The sequence below is a fragment of the Gopherus evgoodei genome, chromosome 3, assembly GCF_007399415.2.
Source record: "Gopherus evgoodei ecotype Sinaloan lineage chromosome 3, rGopEvg1_v1.p, whole genome shotgun sequence".
NCBI lineage: Eukaryota > Metazoa > Chordata > Testudines > Testudinidae > Gopherus > Gopherus evgoodei.
In genome coordinates, this window is record NC_044324.1 from 90,182,331 (window position 1) to 90,203,455 (window position 21,125).

Sequence of the window (21,125 nt, forward strand, 5' to 3'; positions counted from 1 at the left end):
AGAAACAATGTCTGCTGGCATGTTGCTTTGCTTTGTGGTGGTGTTTGGGTAGATTTTTGACCTTATTGTGATATGTCCATGCGTGCCTCCAGGGCCTACTTACCCATAGTGTCTGTTTGCATTTGGAATTAGTTATAACTGTGAAATGAAATAGAGCTTTTATTTTTAATGTAAAAGGAATACTTTGTTTTTAAACTCTTACACTTCCTGCTTCGCACTGTCAGGTGTGGATGAAACAGCTCCTTTGCTGCTGCTTTTCATGAGACCGAATTACTGAAATCATTGTCAAATCTGTTTTTCCCCCTCTGAACTGTCTTTAGGTCATTAATTGATCTTTGTGATTACATAAATATATTTTATAGATGAAAGAAAGGGGAAAAAAGTTCTCTCTCTCTAATACCTTGGTATATTTTGTTCTCTTTGCTCCTCTAATATTAAAAAAAAAACAAGTGTTTAAAGGATAGCAGATTGATTAATAAAATAAAATATTTGAAAACAGTATTCTTAGAACTGTGTAACTGCAGAAAGATGTTAAGTGATCATATTATGTGTAGGACGTTGCTACTGATACACACTTTAAAGCAAGACGTGTAATTTACTTATACAATGGAAAATATTCATAGAAAGTCAAAAGATAATCTAATAAAATTGTAGGAAATGTTGAAGCCAGTTTGTCTTTTGTGTCACATAGAAGATGGGGACATTTAATAAACCAATAAGTGAGTTATGCTGGTGTGTGCAAGAGGAAATAATTTCAAGTGTAAATGTTTGTAGATACTATATTAATCTACATGTCATAAATATTTGTATAGATGTACAGATTTCTGCTGGTAAGCAATGCCATAAAAGGTAGTATAGCTAATTGATTTAAACTGTGAACCTCCTTAATAATTTTGAATTTTTCCTCAAATATATATCTTAATGCACTAATTTATCAGTGGTTCATAATTAATTGCTCTAATTTCATCAGAGAAAGTATTTTAATATATCTCACTTTGTTTTTCTTCTTATTAATTAGATACAGGGCTTATGGTGCCTACTAGTCTCTTCTCTCTCCCAAAGGTTTAATATAATGGGGAGAAGCAATGCCTAACTTCATTATTATAGAATACATTGTGCTACTTGGTTAGCTGATTTGAAGGTGACAGTAGCCATTGGTGGATAGATAGTCATAACAACATAAGGCCCTTTTTAAATCTGAAATGTTATACAAAGAAGAGATTGTATGCTATTAAAATAGAGTCTAGTATCTGTACTTTCAGTGGGCCCCATCTTCCAAAGTTGTACTCATGCAATTAGTTCTTAATGATTTGACTATTGAAGTCAGAAGGATTGCTCATGTGAGAAAGGTTTGCAGTTATATTATAAATTTGTTTGGATAAAAATTGCTGTATGCATTTTTAGAACTAGTGTGTCTTCTACTGCAGCACCTACTTATTATGTACAGGGGCATAGCATATATACAGATACCCCACAGACTTTTTAGATACTATGTATCAGAAAAAAATAGGAAAAACCCACTACATAGTTTAGTACCTGTACAGGATTGCTTATGTAGGATTGTTCCCAACAAATACACTTTTAGTGTTTTTTCTAGCCTAGCTTTAAATATTCCAAATGATAGGATTTTCCACCCTTTCACTTGAGAAATTGTTCAGAGCCTAAGAGATTTTGCTGTCAGGAAGACTGATATTCAGTCCAAATTCCCTTTAATGATTTCATCCTATTATTTCCACTTCTATTTACTTGTAGCACTGTAAATAATTTATCTCCCTCCGTGGTGTTTACACCCCTCAATTATGTGTGGACTATTATCATGTTTTCCCTTTGTCATTGCTTAACTAAGCTGTGCATATTTAGGTCTTTTTTAGAGCCCGTACTTCTTTAAGTCAATAGAAGTTCTGTGCATGGAACAGCTGCAGTATTGAGCCTTTAACTCTTCTTTTTAAGTTATTCCCTTCAGCACTCTGATTTTGATTGATCTTCTGTGAACTACCTTCAGCTTGTCATTATCTTTCTGGTAATGAGGTACTCAGAGCCAAACACATTATTTCAGATGGAAACATACCAGAGGTCTCTCTATATTTATATATTATAATTAAAGTAGAGTACATTTGTAAACATTTACACTCAAGTCCTTTTCAGCTTTGGTTTGCATATGCCTGTCCATGTATTCAATATTTTCATGCTGATCTTTTGTTTGAGCTATTCATTATATCCAAAAGGAAGTTATAGAATAGTTAACCTGTTTGTTTCTGAATCATTCTTTACTCAAATTGCATTAATGGGACTATCATTTATTTTTATAAGAGTAAACATCATGGGCTAAATTCTGCATAGTGTAACTCCATTGACTTAACAGAGTTGTACAATACTGGTTTTGGCTCAGAATTGTTGTTCTCTACGTTTTAAATTCCACATTAGCTGCATTATAATCTATCCTGTCTTTAGTGGGGGATGCTTGTATTTATCAGAGGGCAGAGCTGGGCCTAATGAGTGTGCAATGATAGAAACTTCTTGTGATTCTGCATAAGTTTAAGTACAGCAGTTTAAAAGGTCTACAGTTCTGTAAACTAAAACGGATTATATGTGAGTTTTTAGCCCCAAGATCACAGTAAAAGGGTTGATGCTTGAAGTTAGTTTAATTGCTGGGATGTTTGTATATAACTTTTTTTTTAACCAAGGGGGTGGGTGAACTCTGACGCACTGTAGGTCCCTTCCAGCTCTAATTATTCTATGGTTTACCTTGGGAAGAAGGTTTAACTTTGAAAGTGCTTAACAAGATTGTTTATGTGGTCACACAGAAAAGAGCAGTTTTTGTTGGTTTTAAATGTAAATAGAAGCAATTTATAAGTGTTTATTACACATGAAAGCTTCATAACCTTATATTTTTTTGAATGTTCAAATCCTTGTCTAGGTGGATTTGTTTAGAAGAGCAGATAGTGGGGATGTCTAATATTAGGGTCTGGTCCTGCAGTCCAAAATTATTGCCATAATGGGATTGATTTTTGCATAAGGATTTTTGGACCTGACAGGATGCTTTCTGTATCTGCATTTAAAGGACTGGCATTAGCTAAAAACACACATTTCCATCTGAAACTTGTTTTAACTACTATTCTTGCACTAAAGTTTACTGAAACTGGAAGAATTCTGAGGCATTTCCCCCCCCCAGTTACTTTGTGCATTTGACTTCGTTTTGTATATAGTAAATTGCACTCTTTCCCTTGTTTTAGTGGGTCTTTCACACAACACTGAAAAGTGATAAGGAAAAAAATCATCAAAAATAATATACAGTGTAACTGTAAAACAAAAGAAACAAAAATATTGATTAGGGAATTTAGGGACAGATATAATACCCCAAATAGAATCTGTTTTTCAGCTATTGTTTTTAATTACTAGATTTTAAGTTGTTTGTCTCTTTAAGATCAGGCACCTGATCATGCATTTCTTTTGTATCCAAAGCTGCTACTGATGTCAACTAGGGCATGCAAAGTTTTATTGGTACAAGAAATGCAGGACTTGGCATAGTCTATTACATTTAATATCTAATGTCCCTAATGTCAGGGTCTAGATCTTCTCTGTGTAGGGAGGGTACATCTAGTGATCTAGTACATCTCTTTCTTATACCTCTACCTCGATATAACCCTGTCCTCAGGAGCCAAAATATCTTACCGTGTTATAGGTGAAACCATGTTATATCAAACTTGCTTTGATCCGCTGGAGCGTGCAGCTCTCCCCGAGTGCTGCTTTACCGTGTTATATCTGAATTTGTGTTATATTGGGTCGCGTTATATTGGGATAGAGGTGTATTATGATCAGAGCTTGAAAAAGCTTGCACACAGTGACTTGAAGTTTTGATGAGCAAGAGGGGTGAATGGCAGTCTGTTTTCCCCTGCTGCATGCAACATAGCAGTGCTACTTTGGAGTACAGCAGTCTCTGTGTGAGGCTTGCTGCTCCTAACCTGGCTTCCTGAACTGTTGCTTGGGGGCACACAAACCCAAACCCCAATCTAAATAAAAATGGATGGAAGAGACTTGAGGAGCCAGGAGAGAGAGAGAGTGAGGTAGGTGTAAGTGAGCAAGTCAGGAGCAAAATGTGTGTCTTTTGGCAGCAAGGGTATAAGAGGGAACAGGCTTGAATTCAGATCTGCAATAAAAAATCTGGGCCCAGCTATTGGTACTGAGACTTGCTCGGGGGCCTGAGCCCATTCATTGGGAATCTAGGCAGTGGCTTGCGGGGGACAGTCTGAACCCAGGGCCATCATGGAATAGTCATGTGGGAGGATTCTAGGAGAGGCAGCAGAGTGGACAACTGATGAGGGATTCCTGGGGAGGCGAGCTGCTCCCTTCAAACCAGGGTCAGGAGTGGATAGGTTGGATGTTCGGAAACAGCTTTAAAATGCTGGGTGGAGGGATTTGTGGTGGTGTTTTAGTTCTGGTAAACCACAAAAAAATCATAATGAGTGTTTACAATATGGTTAACAGTTAACTGAACCAACCTCTCCTTTGGGAATCCTAGTAAGGAAGCCTTCATCTGTGATAAATGCCTCTAAGCAGAATCTATTTACATTTAAAGCTAACATCTTTGTGTGTTTTTAATCTGAAGACACATGCAGTGTTGGATTCCATTGAAGTCAATGGAAGGACTCCCATTGATGCGAATGAAGTTGGATCAGCTCCTGTCATGCTAAGCAATTGTAAATATTATTTTTTTCCAGGCATAAATCACGAATTATTACACCTCCAGGGGACCTACTATTGGCCCAATTATTTGGGACCAAATGCTCCTTTGCATGAGCAGAGGGGAACACAAGTCTACAAATCCTTCTCCAGAGCATCCTTCTCCCTTCCTTCAACTCTGAGGATGTCTTGTATGAGCTTTGGAGGATGGGAGGGGGAGGACATTCTGTTTGGAACACTTTTTACCTTTCATACAGCAACGTATCCAAGCAGATATATGTGCCTACATTAAAAGAAAATCAACTTGGAGATTTTCATTGTTTATTATTTGTCCTGAGTTAACACCAAGAAGCCCCAGTTAGGGATCAGGGCTCCACTGTGTACATTCTACATACATCTAGTGAAAAGACAGCCTTGCCTCAGAGAACTTACAATCTAAGTAAATCACATTGGTGTGAAAATTTTGTTCCTAATACAATTACTGTAATTGAAAAAAATATTTCTCACTCTCTTTCTTTGTTAAGTTTACTTACCTTGTACTTTGACAGCACATTGTTTAGAATCTCTTTCTCTTGTATAGCCAGTCAGGATGACACCAGTGAAGGCAAGGTCAGACGCTTAAATAGGCTGAGATTCTGTGAGGTGTTTAGACACCTAACTCCCATTGACTCCAGGGGAAGTTGGGAGCCTAAATATCTTTGAATCTTTTGGCCTTACTCCTTTGATGAAAAGCCCATTATAAATATCAACAAGAGAGCAGAAGAATATGTATAACATTTCTTAAGGGAATCTAAACAAAATAGATCTGTTGTTTAAAGGATGATTTTCCAGAAACTGGAATTTCTAAAAATGAGTCAATTTAATTATCAATTATATAATTTAATTGGCAGTAATCCTTTTATGTTTTTCAAGGGTTATTCACTCAGGCCAGGTCTACACAAGAAACTTTTACCAGTATCATAATATAAATGAGGGCTGTGTTTCTTTAAGACATTTTTCTACCGGCAAGAAGCCCTACTGTAGACACTATTATACCCGTAAAATAGTCGATTTTGCTGGTATAGTTTAATTCATTTGAGAAAGGGGTATAAGCAATTCTGGCAACATTTTTTCCCAGTATAAATTGTATCTCCACTAGGAGAAGGCCAGTATAGCTATTGGGGCAATCTAGTCTAGGGAAAACCTAATCAGGTTCCAGGGTGACACCACTGCTGACCTGCCTTTCCTCTTCCCTACAGACAGAGTAGGTGTTTTTCTTCTATAGATGCAAAATGCTAGGGCTGTGGGAGCATAGCTCCAGTCGGGGATGGAGAGCCAGAGTTAGTAGTGCTAGCTTTTAAAGGGAATTAAGGTTCCTCTGGATGCTGGAGATCAGTACAGTAGGAGAGGCTGCATCCCTGTCTCCTACAAAAGCCTCTCACCACGGAGGAAGACTTTGAGGAAATTCTGCTACAGAGTTTCTTGGCCCTTCATATTCCATCCTTTGGGTAGATCCTCAGGATGGTAGAATCCAGCCGAACTCTGACATCTCTCTGAGAGTCTGTAGTATCAGCCCTAAACTATAGCATTCTAATGTATAAATTAAACATATTTTTCTGTTACTTTAAAACATTTTAAATATGGTTTATTGTAATAGTGGGAGTTTCTAGATTATCCAGTATTAAAAAATGATAGTTATGTGTATTCTGATTCCATTTAATTGGTAGTACAAGAAAGCTGTCACTAAATTAGCTGTGAAATATTTAATTAGTATGGAGAACATAACTCTTGAGTTAATGATCACATTTAGTTCTATGATCATCCCATTTCACAAGAAAGATTCATTTTAAAATGTCTCATTTTTATGAATAACTTAAATTATTTCTCCTATAACTATGAATATTAGTGAAGAACAGAATATAGCAATATTATATTTTCATATTTTAAATGTTTTTTTACCAAAATTATAGCAACATATTAATAGTTTAGAGCTTGGCCTGTATCTTTCTATTTTTTCCAGTTGAATGTTAAGTGTTTAAGTTGTTATAATTTAAAAATATGACTTTATGAAATGATAAGTTTATAATTTGTAATGTAGTCATTTCGTTTGAGTTGGTTTCAAAAATTCTCTTTTGAAAATATCCTTGTTTCAGTTGCATGTTAGAATATATTCAAGCTCATATTTATGTTGAAGTGTTTCAGAAATCATTCTCTTTCAGGTGTTCATTACATTAAAATAGTCTGTGCTTCCTCAGTAGTTACATTTAATATGTTTAAGAAATGTATAAATTTGTTATAGTTTGTTATATAATGGAAAAATTAAGCTTAAATCTACATCCTGATCAGAGAGGAAACATAGATAATTTGTCCTTAAAATATTTGTGGGGTACACAAATAAAAAAGTGAAAGTAACTCATTGTTTTTGTTTTATTTTAAATATAATTAATGAATGTTAAAAATTTAAGCTACTTTGTTTTTTTCATTTTCTTTTATAAATTCCCTTTATTTTTCGTAGAGGTGAATATGATACTTTGGACCAAATTCCATTCATTTTACTCACATTAATAGTTTATTTTACTTTCTGGGAGAATTTGAGTGAATAAAGTCATCAGGATTTAGGACCTTATCAAGTGCTGTATAAAGTAAAATGGCCACATTAAACATTTTATCTATTATCTATTAATTAGGATATTTGGCTTGTAAGAATCATTGAGAAAAGACATATTCAATATTAATTTGGAGCATATGGAATTGGCTCAAAAATCTGAGAATTCGAATTCTTCATAGTTTTTATGGAATGTATACAGCTTTATTAAAAAGTATCGGATATTATTATAAGAATAATTATACTAATGAGTATGTATTTTAATCAGTGAAGCTGACATCAAAGAAATATTTTCCCAATTGAGGTCCCCTATTAATGAGTCACAGTAATTTATAGATACACAGCTTTATTTTTCTACTATGGTCTTATTATAGTACCACTTGAGGCTCCTTTACCATTTCTATTATAACTTCCTATTGTTCATAGGTATATCAATTCACGTAACAAAGTTATCCCTCAGCTGATTTAGCATAAAAGTGCTTTCCCATGTGTAATTTTGAACAGACTAAAATAAATGCGAACATGGTTGTTTTTGAAGTACAGAATTCCTTAAAATCTCTAAACTAACCCTGTGCACTAGCTTTAAAACTACTCCATTTTTTTACAACATTTTGTAAGGCTTTACTGAAAAGTCTTGGTCAACTTTATAGGCTAGTTTCAAAAATACAATATTGGCTGAAATACAGGCTTTAAAAACATTTGCTCTGTGTGTGCAGTAATGTCTCAAGAATGCTTACTAGACTTTTGATATTTGGAATGTACAAATGCATAAAAGGCTTGAACCAAAATGCACTGAAGTCAACTGAAAGACCCATTAGCTTCTGTAGATTTTGGATCAGTCCCATATAGATTTAATATTTTGACATGTATTGATATCATATACTGTTGAGTTATATGGTCTAAGACATACAATTTGGGCATTTGAAGAATTAGCCATTGTTGATGTGAAACTAGAAAATAATGAGTTGAATGGATCATTAGCACATCTCTTCTCATTTCTGCATGTTGTCTTTTTTTTAAACTGCCATAAACAATGAGATCAAGAAATCACATAGATCTATGTCAAAGGGACGAGCTGAATCACTCAGACAAATTCAGGTCTATTATATGTAAATCATTTGACATTGTTTTTCTTAGGTATTGCAGCACAGGTGGGCTAAATTCTGCCCACCTGTCTTACATGAGCAGTCCCCTTGACTTTTGAAACCCATTCAATACCTACGCACAACATGGTGGATTAAGAATGGATTTTAAGCCTACTCTCTGAATTTTCTTGCTGATATGGATTTAATTCAAACCCTTTGGCTTGGTCATAACTAAAAAGTTAGGTGGACCCAGCTATGTCACTCAGGGGTGTGAAAAATCAACACCCTTAAGTGGTGTAATTAAGCCAGTGTAACCCCTGGTGTAGACAGGGCTGAGTGGATGGAAGAATTCGTCCTTCAACCTAGCTACCTCCTCTCGGAGAGGTGGATTACTTATGTCAATGGAAAAACCTCTCCTAGTGGCATAGGCAGTGTCTACACTGAAGCACTACCACTGTGCTGCTGTAGTTTTTCCAGTATAGACAAACCCTTAATGTTATTTAATTGTAGCTTTCTTGTGGTTTAAAGATAGTGAACTGTAGTCTGTCCTAATATAGTCCCTGTGAGATACATAAAGTGTAAATTAACATCGAATTTGGTCCAGTGTCTCTAATTAAAATTTGTATACTGGTCCTTAAAATTATATAATTTAAGATGTTGTAGATCACAAGTTCATGGACCAGACTAATTATGTAACTTGTTATATCCTGGTTACTAGGTACTGTATTCTAGTACAATATATGTGTGCTATGTGCCATCTCATATGACTAACCTGTCAATAGACTACTAATCTGCCAGTCTGCTTTGATGCATTAAGATGTGCAAAGCTCCCGTGCTGATAAGGCATTTTTAGTTTTTTCTGTAGAAAAATTACTTTACTTAAGCTCAGGGCATCCTTTCCCACAGGAAGGAAGGATGTCGGAAGAAATTTGTGTGATGATCCCCAAATGGAGTGACATCCCCCACCCCACACATACACATCCTGTTGATGGGTGGAGTTTGCCTCTCCAGTGGGAAATGCCATGAGAACTTCCCCAAACTTGCAGTTTGAACCATGGTGAACCCTGTACCTCCACACCAGCTTTGAGTATTGTGCTCAATATAGTATGTTACTGTATGAATGGATATGTATTTTTATGAACATGTATGGTTTTTAATAAGTATATTTTTAACTGCCATTTAAAAAATATTTCTGCAAAGTGAACTTTAATATGCTAATAGAAAAGTCAATGCATGTTATTTTGTATGTCTGCAAAATTTTTGAGAACAAAAAGCTTTTTTTTAATAAACTAATTGGTGCATTTTTTTTCACTGAGAGTAAAACTCTTTAGGAAAAATCAGTTCTGGACATGTTTTCCTCAAAGAAATCAATACCTTTAGAAATAGCATATAATTTTATAGGGAGGATTGTTTTTTTGTATTACTGCAGTTTAATTTTTAGTTGCAAATTTTTAAAAAGTATGTATAAAGGAGTTTTTAAATATTATTGTTGTTTATTTTTAATGAAAACAGGCCATACCATTCCATGCTTGTCATGCTTGTGTCTAGTCACATGGGTAGCCCTGCCCATTTGGGTTTCCCCGTTAAATTGAGGACTATGTGTTTGCATAAAGATTTCTAGGGCCAGGCTCTAATACAGTAGCATTTTAAACACTATCCCTTTGGAAAAGCAAAATTAATTCTTAAGATAATTTTTAACCTTCTGACATTTAATAGTATGTCTAGTGTTTTAAATTGTAGACTGAACAGTCTGTTTCTCTTTTTTAATAAGACTATGGTTAGAATAATGATATGTAGGTATCAGTACTAAAGACAGTTTTTGTGTTCAAAATGATATAGTGCTTATGTAGTCATATCTGTTTTTTACAGTGTCTGTTTCATTTAGTATTGTTTGTTTAGTTCACTGTCTATCTGGTATATGTACATTTTTCAGTAGTAAAAAAGTGAGAGCTAAGCAATATTGAGCTCATTAGATCTGCTGTGAAATATAGCTATAATATGTTATATTCTCTTGAGAAATATTGAGCTAATCAACATGAAATGATTGCCTTCTGGTGTATCATGATATCATTATTTTGTAGAGAGATTAATATAGTCCACTTGTTAAATTATTATAAAATTTGAAATAATTTTCTAAAGCAAAAATGATTAATGCATTTGAATTTTAATTAAGGAAAAAAGTCAAATTATCTATTGAAGATCCAGGACATTTTAATTAGACTTTAAGGGCCCTGTCTTGTTGAAATCAGAGGGTACAATCCTGGCTTCTTTAAAATAGTGGCAGAAATACCCACTGACTTCAGTGGGGCCAGGATTTCACCCAAGGATTTTTTGCAGTGATTTCAGTGAGGAAAATGAGGCCTTAAAACCCAAGTTTCCTATCAAGTGAGCATTAGGTTTCTTTATATGGTGGGTGTGATTACTCAGTATAGCTCTGTCTATTTCCAATGGGAGTTTAGTAACAAGCGCTTCACAGCCTTTAAGTAGCAAAATGAAAAGGAGATTAATTGTGTAGCCATTTCATTTGCATGAATGTAAGTTTATATATATATATATGTAATGTAGCACGTTTAGCTGTGCATGTGCATTGAAGGTGGCGTGTGGGCCCCCTCATGTTTACATCTTATGTGAGAGAAATTGCTCCATTGGCTTCCTTTGTTTTGTTCCACCAGGTTCTTAATGGTTAGTTCGAATGCAGCTTCATCTTTGTGGGTATGTAAGTTTAGAATTCTTAGAGTTTCAAATAGACAATAAATATTCTCAAATCAGTCTTCTTTGAAATAATCTATAGCAGAATATAGATTTATAAAAATCTACATTTTAAGAGAAAGAATCCTATTAGTATTTTGTTGCGAGACTAATATATTTACTATCTGTTTGTATAATTTTTGTCCAACACTGTGTATTTAATTTGGAGTATACAACTCATTATTAGGCACTTCTGTGAGGCACAGCTGCATCACTGCCAAATTGTAGAAAATGATGGAAAGATAGCTAGTTCTCTTAATCTCTGTGGAAGAAGATTATCAAATAACATATAGTTTATTCAGAACTTGAATTTGAATTTGCTTGTTAGAAGATACTAAATACACCTCTTCCCCGATATAACGCTGTCCTTGGGAGCAAAAAAATCTTACCGCGTTATAGGTAAAACTGCATTATATCAAACTTGCTGCGATTCGCTGGAGTGTGCACCCCACCCTCCCTGAGCACTGCTTTACTGCGTTATATTGGAATTTGTGTTATATTGGGTCGTGTTATATCGGGGTAGAGGTGTATTACATACTATAGTAAAAAAAAAAAAAGAATTTTGACACATTTATTACAGAAAACATTTTCTTTGTCTATAACACGTGTTCAGTTGTTGAACTGTTTGGTTTCCATGAAGCAAATGGTGAGAAACAGTAGTAGGAGATCTGTACAAAACTTTCCAGCCATATTTATGTCAATTTTTATCTTAAAATTCACAGTAGAATTGTATTTGTCAAAAGCTAGTAAAATAAATCCAAATGATAGCCAAAATAAACCAGTTTAAATATTACTGATCTGAATTGCTTAATATAAAAATGTGTATTAAATGTTTATTTTTTAAAAGAACATTTTGCATCTTTCAAAGCCTCACTGAATGAATATGTCTAACCATCTTTGCTATTTGTAGTTTTTGATCATGCAGCATGCTGTGTAAAGTAATCGAAGAGACCATACTTATTTTTAGATGGATTTTATATTGGTCGGTGCCATTTCATGACCATTCCATTCCCAAAGCAATATAATACCTTTTGGTCCATTACGGATTGTAGATACTCTGGGCCTGAATCTCTGCTTACACCTTTTTTATGCTCTATAGCTCTATTGATTGCAATAGAATACTACACAGATGAATGTGGAGCATCAGACCCTCAGTTTTCACCCTCTGGCTTCTTACACGGATCTATCTGTGATTTCTTTGATCTAAATGTTTTATTTATTCCTCATTCACTGTGTGATATTCATATTCAAGTAGTACATGTTTCTTCAGCCTATATAAAACTGGCTTAGTTTCCTGCTACCTTTATAATGAGGGTGCTGCAATCTAAATAGGTTAAACATATTAGTAACTCCATTGGTTCAAAAGGATATTTGAATCGAATTACTTTAAGAATAGTTTCCACTTAAGCATATTTTTCTCCAAAGAGCTCACTTTGAACTGTATGAATAATAGCTGATTATTACCAAAACTAACATAATGAACAGAACACCTGGAATCCTTTTTTTTCAGCTCTTCAATGTTTCTTTTAAAAATATTGATTAAATGGCGTGACTGATTCAAAGACACTATCAGGCCAATCCTGCTCCTGTTCAAATTAGCGGCAAAACCATTGACTGCAGAGGAAGCAGGATTGGGTCATTAATTTGACTTTTTAAAATGAATGATTTAAAAACAAAGAATAGTTGTGCATGAACCATGAGCCAGTTAAGGTTTTAAGTAGAAGAAACAGATACTCATTTTAAAAGGAGGCATATAATATATTGCAGTTTTCTAACAGATATAATACACCTGGGCATTCAATGAATTTAAATAAATTCAGCGTGATTTTTATATGTAAGAACAGAGTAATTCAGAGTTAAGTTGTAAACAGAGGTGCATGCAGATGCATTTGGATGTGTGCCTCCTTAACAGTTTCCTCCCCCACTCCATTGAAGAATTGTGAATGGTGAGGAATTTGCACCCTTTTGGCTCAGGTTGCAGTCTCTCTTGATCAAACCAGGGAAGCCAGGGTCAGGAGCGGGCTATTCATTGCCTATCACTTGCTTGGACCATTTATAACCCAGTCCTCTGCCTCTAGTTAATAGTGCTAGTGATTGATGTAGAAGATTCAAAGATTCTCTTTTTATTAGTCTCTTAATATGGTTTAAAGTGTTTTAAAAGGCAGCTAATTTAGCACATGATACAGTACTGAAAATATTAAATGTCTGTGAGAATCCAAATAATGATATCTCACATATGGGATTGTTCAGAGGATCTGACTCGTTCTAGAAGGCAGTACTTTTTAAAGTTAAAATGCATAGGGTTAAATGTGGTTATTGCATGAAGTGAAATGGCTATATATTTTTCAATGTGATTTAGAGGGAAACATTATCCAAATATTAGTGCAGTGAGAATATAGGTTATCTTGTTTTTCCATTGTAAAGACCAAGTGTGACCAACTGCAGAATAATTAAAGATAGATTGCTGTAAATACGGCTTAGAGATTTAATACATAAAAATAAAACAAATCAGGATTTATTCGAGTATAGTCATTTTTTTCCTTCAAAAATTTGGTTATATTTATGCTAACACTTAGAACAATAGTTGCATATGTTTACATGAAGCACTATTAATGATGTAACCACTTTTAAACTGAACCTAGGTTTAAACAAACACCCAACACTTTGTTCTTATCTTTGCATCCCAAATAAAGTATACAGCCTTTATTTTAAGACTTTAGGACCACCCAACAGCCTGGTCATCGGATACTCCTATTTATTCAAGAAGCTCCTGACGTGTATATAGTGCTGAGGGGGGGGGGTAGGGGTGGTATTTTTTTAAAAATAAAGATGGCAGCACTGTAGAGATGATTCTCAAAAAACAAAGAGGCTTCATTGTTTCTAAATTGTAAATGATGCCCCAGTAGAAGGGTTCCTGTTGTAGTTCTGTCCTGTGTAAAATGCCTGTTGTTTTCATGGGAGTGCTGTTGCAAGTAGACCTGGGGGGTGGATGTTTTTTGGTGCATTCAGAAGGTTAAAGTGGGCCCCCATTAAGATTAACCTCAGCCTATTACAGCTTTTTGGCATGCAGGCCCCACCCATGAATAGCCCTGGACAGCTAATACCAAGCTTTTGTTTCTCTTTCAGAAAGGTTTTGGGTGTTCCCCCTGCCCTCCCCCCCAGAAAGGAAAGAAAACGGTTCTTTCGTTCGCTGCTTTAGTCATGTGACTTCCCTTTTAGTGAGTCAGAGATAGGGTTGAAGGTGAATCAGAATGAATCAGACATTAGAAATCCAATTTTAGCATTTGTAACAATTTTGGTTGAAATGGATCACATGGAATTCATAATACAGGATGCAAGCTTAAAATAATTGATGTTTATCTTGAAATGCAGCTCCTTGTTTAAAACCATGCTTTTATTTTAGTAATGCTTAGGATATGTAATTCAAGGTAGTAATGTTTTTTTAAAAAAAAATACTAATCCTTTGCATCTTTCTAAAGTTTGCATTGTAGAGTTGTGCTGAGCTTAGGAAGAAAATGTTTCCTATTCTGTCTTTTAGCTACCTTTTAGGTTTCTGAATGTTACCATATTTTCTCAGAACGCACATGGTAACTGAGATGGGGGAGGGGTACCCACCCACCTAGCTTTTGTGTGGAGGTTGGGATTGCTTTTTATGTCAAAGAGAAATCTGATGATAAACACATTTTAACAGCAGTATTGTGGTGCCTTATTTCTTTTTGTTTATACTACAAACATAAATCCTATTAAAAAGGAAAAAAGTTATAATTTTATAATGATACGATTGATTTGCTTGTTTATTTTTTCTTCAAAATAAACAAGTATACTTTTCTGGAGGCATGTGTGCAGTTATGGTGAAAAGTTAGAAATTCTCTGGCTTCTTCAGTCCTCAAATCAGTAACTAGATTTCTTCCTATCTGTTAAGTAAAATGTGTGCTGCTAAAGAAGGATATTTTAATTTAAAGTATTTTAGAGCCTTGAGTATTTTTTTTGTAAATTTTACTCGGTAAACATAAAGCCATAACTTTTCATCAGCAACAAAATACCCATTATTTCTATCTGAATCAAATGTTTTAATCCTATATATTTTTATAATATGTTCTTGAGCTTCCTTTTGATCTTGTACTTAACACTTTTCTGCTAAATGATTTCTTATTTTTTTTAATGCTGTAACACCAACAGCAAGAAAGCTGTTGTCATATACTCCCTAACATTTTTTGCTCTTGTTTGATTTGAAGGAAAAAATGGTCCTCTAGCATGAGAGAGATTCAGATAGATTTATTGTAGGACTTAATCCTGCAAACATTTACTCTTTTGAGTAAGGACTACTCATGTAAACAAGGGGTTTCCAAATTAAGTTTGTAAAGATATGGCAGTTTTAGATCCAAATAATTATTGCACACAGGGTCCATTGCTGCAGTCTCCCCAGGCAAAATTCCTGTTAGGATTAATGGGAATTTCCTCTGGGTAAGGACTGTAATATCAGGCCCTAAATGCTTGTGAATTAAATAAATAAGGGGGAGGAGAGGACATCATTATTCTCTTTTAAAAATGCTTCATCCAACTGAGAATTCTGTTATAAGGGAAGTCTCATTACGATACATTTTCTAAAATAGACCTTGATCCATTGATTTTCATTGCGTGCAGGGGGTTGCGTTAGCAGATCTTGAAACAGGACTGAGGTGGTAACTATTTTAATATTAAAGAATGAGCAAAGCTTTCTGAATTTCTTAGTAGGGCAAATCTTAGTAGAAGAGGCAAATCTGTGTGCATGAGTGTATTCAAATGTGCTCTTAGATCTCAGAAGGCAGTGATGATGATATAATCATTCTGGGACAGATTCTCAGTTGGCATAAATTAGTGTAGTTCCACAGACTTCAATGGGATTGTGTCAGTTTGCACCAAGTGAGGATCTAGCTCTCTGTACTCTCATCATGACCCTGATGACACATTTAACTGTAATAGGTTGTTCTAAACATAGATGTATGTGTGTTCTGGAGGGCTTTTTGAAATGTAAATTTATGTTAAAAGCAGATAACTATGATTTTGTATCAAAAGAACATAGTGTTGTGATTAAAGATTATTGTATTTAACTCTTATGTTGTAGATATCATCCATGATATTTATTGTTAGTTTGTTAGGTGGTAAACCTATTTGTAAAATTATTAATAAACCAGAATTATTTAACAATGCAAATACAATTTGCATTACCTCTGTGATTTTTCCCCAGTTTTAATCAAGCATTTCATATGTACTATTGATGGCAATAGCTAAAGATATAAATTAGACATAGGGAACGTGTTACAAGATATTTTGGTTATTTTTCATTGTACGTATTAAGTTACTGGAATGCTTAGCTGATGTTTTCTTTACGGTTGGTAACTTTATGTAAAATTCTGGTGTAAACTTTTATTGGTGTTCTTTTTTTACATTTATATTTGATTGCTTTTGAAATCCCCAAGTACTAATAATGCTTTTCAAAACATGAATTTTCGTTGGAGCCTTTTAATTGTTCCATTCCTCTGAACCCTATCTAATGACATTTTTGTTGACATACTCAATTGGTACTGTATTTGGGTAGGGTGGTGGTGGGGTTTTGTTTGTTTTTTTAGTCCAAGGGCCATAAAGTACTATCAGTTTTACAACAGAATTCTCCATTAGAGAGGAATTATGCAGGAATGGTGTGGTCAGGCCCCAAGCTTTTAAACTCGGGGTGTAGCATTATGTGCTTTGAATAAGAGAATTTAGGGGCCCAATCCTTTAACCCTTGGGTCATTGTGTCTCTCACAAATACAGTGAAGTCAGTAGGACAGTCTACCTGAGTAAGGATTACATATCTGAGTAAAAGTTTTGTAGGATCAAGAGCATCATTTGTTTTGTTTTATAGACCACTTTTTGTTTACCAAGCAATATGTTAAAATGAGAGGTTAACACGTTGCTTTCATGTTTGTAAATTTTCTAAGTTTGTTAGGACACTGTCAAATTCAATTTTTTTAAATAGGCTACTTTTTAAAAAGCCAGTTTCTAAGAGAGCATCTTTACATATTATCTCCTGACATATCTTTTTTTTTAAAAATAATTTACAGAAATGTTTGCAAAGGTTTTTTGGTTCAGCAGTAGCAAAACTCCATCTGGGCACTCCCTGCTGATAAATAGTTGGCAGAGATAACTGGGCTGGCCCCTTAACCTGTCATATTTCTTACTTCACCAATGGGGGAATGACAAAATAGAACCCCTTATGAAGATTCTCCACCAGTGCGAAATCTCTTAGAGGACCTTGCTCCAGTTCTATAGATTAAAGCAGCTCATCAGCTGCTGGAACTAATGGCAGGATTGAACTGGTGCTGCATCTGTAAGGGCTTGGCTACACTGGAAAGTTGCAGCGCTGGTGATGGGGTTGCAGTTCTGCAACTCACTCTGTGTCCACACTTGCAAAGCACAGCCAGCACTGCAACTCCCTGGCTGCAGTGCTGGCTGTACACCTGGTCTGCTTGGGGTGTAGCGATTCCAGCACCGGTCATCAAGCGTGGCCACCAGAAGCGCTTTTATTGGCCTCCAGGGTATTAGGAGGTATCCCAGCATACCTTTTCAGCCACTCTGCTCATTGTTTTGCACTCCACTGCCCTGGGCTCAGGTGACCTGCCCTTTAAATGTCCCAGGAATTTTAAAAATCCCCTTCCTGTTTGCTCAGCCAGGTGTGGAGTGCAATCAATCAATCAATCACTGATCATGCCTCCACGCCCCAAACGAGCCCCAGCATGGAACACTTCCAAGCTGCAGGACCTCATCAGTGTTTGGGGTGAGGAAGCTGTGCAGTCACAGCTGCGCTCCAGCCATAGAAATTATGATACCTATGGGCAGATATCAAAGTCCATGCTGCAAAGGGGCCATGAATGGGACGTGTTGCAGTGCAGGGTTAAAGTAAAGGAGCTGTGGAGTGCCTATTGCAAAGCCCGTGAGGGAAACCGCCGCTCAGGAGCTGCCCCCACAGCCTGCCGTTTTTACAAGGAGCTGGATGCCATACTTGGGTGTGACCACACTGCCAATCCGAGGACCACGATGGAGAGTTCAGAGCAGGGAGAAGAGGGGGAGGGTGTAGAGGAAACCGAGAGTGAGGCTACTGGGGTGGAGGGAGACACCTCGGAGTCCCAGGAGGTATGCAGCCAGGAGCTCTTCTCAAGCCAGGAGGAAGCTAGCTAGTCACAGCAGCTGGAACTTGTTGGTGAAGAAGAAGCAGAGGAGCGTGTTCCCGGTAAGCAGCTTTTATTTTAAGGATGGAAATGTTTTGGGAGGAGGGAGGGGTGTTACGGCTGCGTACATGCATGCATGCCTAGATGTGGAATAGCCCATTGATTTGGTCTATCACGTCTCTGTAATTGGCCTCGATAATCTCTTCAAAAGTTTCAGCCAGAGCGTGGGCAATGCGCTTGCGCAAGTTTATAGGGAGAGCCACCGTGGTCCTTGTCCCAGTCAGGCTAACGTGTCCGCGACACTGTGCCGCGAGGGGTGGGGGGACCATTGCTGTACACAGGCAAGCTGCATAGGGACCAGGGCGGAATCCACATTGCTGTAGAAGATCCTCCCGCTCTTCCCAGGTAACACGCAGCAGCGATATATCTGGCAGTAGAAAATCCTGTTGAAAATGTAGGGATAGTGTTCAGTGCAGGTCCCCCGCAGCTGCTCTCTGCTTTCCCCAATGCACAGAAACCCCAGTGAGCCCTAACTCAAGCAGCTCCCCTTCCCAGAGGAGTAACTGCTGTGGCAATTGTGGGGGTGGTGTTCAGTGGACTTTCCCCCCAGCTGCTCTCTGCTTTCCCCAATGCACAGAAACCCCAGTGAGCCCTGACTCAAGCAGCTCCCCTTCCCAGGTGAATTGCGGCAGAAACACTCACCCCATTACTCACCATGTCTTCGCCGCTGTGGCCTCTCTGTGCTATGTTTGCTATGTGTAAATGATGCTACAAATAGTCTACAAACTCCTTCACTGTGATTATAAACAATGCAGCCTCTGTATTAAATGTTTCTATTTCTGTTTTTTTTAAGTGTCCTTGAATCCTCCGGCCCTATTACAGCCTGCTGAAAGACTATAGAACTTGAGGCGGAAACCAAGGAAAAGCAAAGAAGATTTGGTGAAAGCAGTTATGAATCAGTATGCCAGAGAGAATAAGAGGCTGCAGGACTGGAGAAAGAAAATGCATCAGTGGAGGGAAACACAAAGCAGGAGAAAGGAATTGGCTACCAAGAAAAGCACAAAGCAGCTGATAAGCCTCCTGGCGCACCAAACGGACTGTATGCAGTCACTCGTAGCCATGCAGGCAGATCACTACTGTGCTAAACCCCTCCCCCCAAAGCTCTCTCCCTTGTGCCCCAGTGTTTGCTCAAAACCCCTTTCTCCAGCAGCCTGGTTCTTACCACCACCAGCTGCCCCTAATACCTGTACGTTCACCTGCCAACCCTGAGAACTACAACCCTTACCCTATGCACTCAACCCCCATCACCATGGAGCATATTAATCCTGAAGTGCAGCAGGCATTGCACAGCAATCCAGGCAGGACATATTCAAACCTCTGAATGTACTGTTCAGCACCCTACCCCCTTGCCCTTTTATGTACTGTATTTTGAATAAATGATTTCTTGGCTTTTAAAACATTTTTTATTATTGCAGAAAGTGAAAAATACTGTACCCCAAGGGAAAAACAGGCACTGCAAATCATTGTAACCACTGCACTTCACACCCATGCAAGGCACCAAACATTACTGTTGGCTTTCAGCCTCAAATTGCTCCCTTAAGGCATCCCTAATCCTTGAAGCCCTGTGCTGGGCCTCTCTAGTAGCCCTGCTCTCTGGCTGTGCAAATTCAGCCTCCAGGCATTGAACCTCAGAGGTCCATTCCTCACTGAATGTTTCACCCTTCCCTTCACCAATATTATGGAGGGTACAGCACGCGGACATAACAGCGGGGATGCTGCTTTCCCCCATGTCTGACTTCCTATAAAGACACCTCCAGTGTCCCTTTAAACGGCCGAAAGCACACTCCACAGTCATTCTGCACTGGCTCAGCCTGTAGTTGAACCAGTCCTTGCTCCTGTCAAGCTTCCCTGTATACAGTTTCATGAGCCATGGCATTAACGGGTAAGCGGGGTCTCCAAGGATCAGAATGGGCATTTCGACGTCCCCTACTGTGATCTTGCGGTCTCGGAAAAAAGTCCCGGCCTGCAGCTTCCTGAACAGGGCACTGTTCCGAAAGATGCGTGCATCATGCACCTTTCCAGGCCATCCTGTGTAAATGTCAGTGAAACGCCCGTGGTGATCCACAAGCTCTTGGAGAACCACAGAGAAATACCCCTTCCGATTAATGTACTCAGATGCCAGGTGGGGTGGTGCCAGAATAGGAATATGCGTCCCATCTATCGCTCCTCCACAGTTAGGGAAACCCATTTGTGCAAAGCCATCCACAATGTCCTGCACGTTCCCTAGAGTCATGGTTCTTCTTAGCAGGATGTGATTAATGGCTCTGCAAACTTGCATCAACACTATTCCAACGGTCGACTTTCCCACTCCAAACTGGTTCGCGACTGATAGGTAGCTGTCTGGAGTTGCCATCTTCCAGATTGCAATAGCCACCCGCTTCTCCACTGACAGGGCAGCTCTCAATCTCGTGTCCTTGCGCCACAGGGTGGGGGCGAGCTCCTCACACAGTCACATGAAAGTGGCTTTTCTCATCCAAAAGTTTTGCAGCCACTGCTTGTCATCCCAGACTTGCAGGACGATGTGATCCCACCACTCAATGCTTGTTTCCCGAGCCCAAAGGCGGCGTTCCATGGTGCTGAGCACGTCCGTTAGCCTCAAGCAATTTAGTGTCTTGCGCGTCAGGCGAATCAATATCATCGTCTGACTCCTCACTGTCACTTTGGAGCTGAAGGAATAGCTCAACTGCCAAATGTGATGTGCTGGCAACATTCATCAGCAAGGTCCTCAGCAGCTCGGGCTCCATTTCTAACAGAAATCGCGCTGCAGACTCACAATGGCAC

The 21,125-nt window shown here is 37.6% G+C and overlaps 1 protein-coding gene across 3 annotated transcripts in view; it reads left to right on the forward strand.

Annotated features, from left to right (window-relative positions):
- The window catches only part of LIN28B (lin-28 homolog B), a 143,644-nt gene that overhangs the window by 21,555 nt on the left and 100,964 nt on the right, over window positions 1-21,125 (forward strand). The window lies entirely within an intron of this gene.